This window comes from Cryptomeria japonica, chromosome 6 (assembly GCF_030272615.1).
Source record: "Cryptomeria japonica chromosome 6, Sugi_1.0, whole genome shotgun sequence".
Taxonomy (NCBI): domain Eukaryota; kingdom Viridiplantae; phylum Streptophyta; class Pinopsida; order Cupressales; family Cupressaceae; genus Cryptomeria; species Cryptomeria japonica.
This window is the reverse complement of record NC_081410.1, coordinates 378,231,481-378,235,937: the sequence shown is the minus strand read 5'-3', so window position 1 is coordinate 378,235,937 and position 4,457 is coordinate 378,231,481.

Below are 4,457 nucleotides of genomic sequence, written 5' to 3'. Positions count from 1 at the left end.
TCAAACATAAAACTTCTTCAGATGCATGCTATTGATAGGTTCATCGAGCTAATCTTCGTCCTGTGTTGATAGCTGATATGCTCCTAACCCAAATACTGTTGTAACCACAAACGGACCTAACCAGTTTGGTTCAAACTTTCCTTTCTTTTCTCAATTTGTCTGGTTGCATGGATTATCTTTTAGTACTAGTTCCCCAACTTGAAAGACTCGTGGTTTAAACCTGCGATTATAAATTCGACATATTCTTTGTTGATATACCTTTAAATGATCAAAGGCATTTTGTCTTCGTTCATGGATCATTTCTAACTCTTGCAATCTAGATACTCGTTGTTCTTCATCTGGGATAAGACCTTTTAATGATACTCGTAGAGAAGTTATCTCTACTTCTATTGGTAGTATTGCTTTTGATCCATAAACAAGAGAGAAAGGTGTGGCACTTGTTGGTGTGCGGATACTAGTACGGTAGGCCCATAGAGCAAGGTTCAATTGAATATGCCAATCTCTTCCAGCATTATTCACTGTCTTTTTGAGGATTTTCATAATAGTTTTGTTTGATGCTTCTGCTTGTCCATCCCCTTGTGGATAGTAGGGTGTGGAAAATCTGTGTTGAATCTTGAATTTCTCACATAGTTCTTGTACATCCTGATTCTTAAACGGTCACCCATTATCGGTGATAATGATCATGGGTATTCCATAGCGACAGATGATGTCATTCAAGATAAATGCAGCAATTTGTTTCCTATGATATTGATGAGAGGTACTGTCTCAATCCATTTTGTGAAATATTTTGTATCGACCAGGATGAATTTGTGACCATTAGATGAAGAAGGATTTATCTTTCCTACTAAATCAAGACCTCATTGACAAAAAGACCAAGATGTTTCCATAGCATGAAGTTCTTGTGCTTGTGCATAAATCAAATTCTCATGGATCTGACATTGTTTGTATGTTCTAGATATTTGAAAAGAATCTCATTCCATAGTTGGCCAATAATAGCCCAAGCGTATGAGTTTTTTCGAAAGGGTAAGACCACTTGAATGAGTACCACAAATGTCGTTATGGACTTCATGTACGGCCTTCTCAAATTCTTCTTGTTTGAGACATCTTAAAAGAGTACCGTTTAGACCTTGTTTAAACAGGGTATCCACGACGAGAGTATAATGGGAGGATTGGTGAATAAAGTTTCTTTTTTTATTTATCAATAAGTCAGGAGGTGGGGTGTTATCTTTCAGGTATGCGTAAATTTGGCCATAATAGGAGGAATCATGCCCAACAAGGTGACAGATAGTTTGGGAATCAGGACAATTATGAGCAGGGTAAAACAACTCTTCTTCCAAGAATTCATAACATTGTTGATTTTCTTGTGTCTGAAGGAGAGAAGCAAGTGTTGCCATGGCATCTACTGCTTTGTTGTCATTCCTTGGAATCTGCTGAAAAGTTATTTCTACAAAGTATTTCTTGATATCATCAACCATCTTTTTATAAGGCATTAAGTTTTCATCCTTTGTTTGATAATCGTCATTGATTTGATTAATGATGAGCTGAGAATCTCCAAAGACTTGAAGTTGTGTAATGTTTCATTCTATAGCCATTTTGATGCCTGAAACCAAAGCTTAATTTGTATGCTTTTGGATTTGTATGACCTTGTGGTTTGATGAATAGAATACCTACTCCTGATCCATGTTGTGTATATGAATCATCAAAGTATAATTCCCATGTTTTTGTGGTGACTGTTAGGATATCAGCATCGGGAAACTCAATCTGCAAAGGACGATTATCCTGAAGCGGTGCTTCGGCTAGTTGGTCTGCAATGATGTGTCCCTTTATAGCTTTTCTGTCTACATACTCAATATCAAACTCACTCGGGATCATCATCCATTTTGCTAGTCGTCCTGTTAATGTTGAGTCATGGGATAAATTAAAAACCGGTTGTTTTGGTTTCACATTGTTGTTATCCACTATTCCATCATTGACGACGTTACGATTTCTACTCCAAAACTTTGGCTTATCATTGTTGTTGTTGTTATTAGTGTTGTTAGGAGGATGAACTCCTTCTTTGTATATTTTCAACTCACCTTTCTTTATCATAGCTTCCTCCATTCTGATTCTATTATCAATCATCTTTCTGAGACTTTGATTTCCTTGCATTTTTAGATGATAACTCGTTTGATCATTTAGGTTATCGATGAATATGTCCATTACGAGGATATCTTGAAGCTAATTGTCTCCATCGCTATAAAAATGTCATGAAAGGTTCTCCACTTTTTTGTTTGGCATTACATAGGTCTAGCATTGTTACTTCATGTTGTATGTTGTAAGAGTATTATGAAACAAACTTATCCACCAATTCTGAGAATGATTTGATTCCAAGTGGAAGTTTGGAGAACCATTCCATAGCTAGTCCAATTAAGCTTTTCGGAAATAATCTCATCGAGTAGGTATCCTCATGTGCAAACTTCATACTCATTGTGCAAAATTCTCATATATGATCTTGAGAGTCAACGCTTCCATCATATTTTTCATATCCGGGAGTTTCACAACCTATAGGAAATGGTATCATGTTTAGATTTTTGTCGAATGGATAAGGACAGATTTCTTAAAGTGAGTATCTTCTAACATTTCCTCTCTGCATATCTTGAATTTGTGTTTGCGGTGTTTGTATGTGTTGTATGAGAGTTGTGATAGAATTATCAACATGATTTGTTCTTGCATAACCATGATTTTGTATTCTAGGAGGATCTTGGTCTCTTCTTGTATCATCTCTACCCCTTCTTGTATCTTCATTGGATTGAACATTATTCAAAATTTTAATGTCATCTCTTTTGGGAATGTAAGTTTCCTCATTGGTTCTAGTGTTACTAGGAATTGACGTGTCATTCATTTTGAGACCAAAAATATCCTCATACATTTCATTATTAGGGGGAGGGTCACTTCTCTTTTGTGTCAATTTGTTCACATCAAAATCTTGGGGGAGTGTAGCACCAGATTTTGCTAACATTAGGAAATATTTTTCTTTTTCTCCCTCCAATAATTTTTGCATAAATTTATCGAATTGAGGATCTTTCTTGATGTCTCTGACATGTTGTTTTGTTATTTCTTCTTCAACTTGTATTTCATCTTCGTGTTCCATGGTTCTATGCTCTTCAATTATTTCCAATGTTTCAATTTCCGTCTCTACGATCTTTCATCTCTAAGCCTTGGTTAAAATGGGCATACACATGTGCTAGATATTGCGCTAGGATTCGATTGTCCAAAAGTTGTTTTGATAAGTGATCAACTGTCAATGTAAATGTGATAGAGTGATATGACACGAAAAGATGATTCAAGTGTTTAAAAGTTTGCAAGTTTTTCGATCTTCGATTTTGGAGTGCAATGATGATGACTTTGATAAAAACCAAGTCCAATAGGAACGATATATCCTACGATGTGGGACAAGGCTATCCTGACCAAACGTTGTAGTTTCATGATAAAGGATGATAGATCCTGATGAGAAACTATGTTTTGAGTGATCAGTTTATCAAAGAGGGTGATGATGCACTTTAAGATGTTTAGATCTTGAACTTGTTGAATGTGAATACTTGAAAATCTTGAGGTGTCTATTTCTAGAATCCGATTTGATAGATGATAACTTGACCAAGAGAACCAAGAAGATAATCTAAGCACAGAATGACATATAATAGGTGTTTATGCTCACTGTAAACTGACCAACCAAATATGACAGATCTGAAAAAGACATGCAAGCAGACAGTTCTAGACAGACGGAGACATAAATTTGTACAATAGATTACACAGCCTCGAACGACAATTTAGACAGGCTTATGCGACAAACTAGGACTATCGCACGACAGGAGACATAAACTCGTACGAGCTTTCTCACAGAACCAGAAGACAAATGATGACACAAAATTCCCTACTAAACTGGCTCGTACGATAATTCTCACTGGACCGGACGATAAAAGATAACACAAATCTTTTTGCTAAACTGGGTCGTACAACAATTCTCACTGGACCGGACGATAAACTAGATGCCTCGTACGATAGAGGATAGAACAGAGACAAAAACTTTGTTTGGACAAATTTTTTATCAATGAAGTTTGATATTTTGCTTCTGTTTTCCAGTTTCTTAGATGTCTGATTTTTTGTTTTAGGGATGAAGACACAACAAACACGTGATATGTTAAGTGACCTCAAGCACAATACGCTACCTAAGGAAGTTGACTGAGAGAGAAAACCTTTGTTTGCAAACTTAGGTACACACCCAATAGCTAATCAGAATACGGTCGTTGAGTCTCACGCAATGGATTCTCAATGCCGTATTATCTGACTCCAAATGCTAATGGGGGCACGATATGGCAAGTGTCTTGGGAGAGTTACTATCTCTCTTGCACAAAGATTATCCCCTTTTTGGAGGTGAATCGAGTAGCTTCTAATTGTTAGGATTCCCATAGATACTGAGA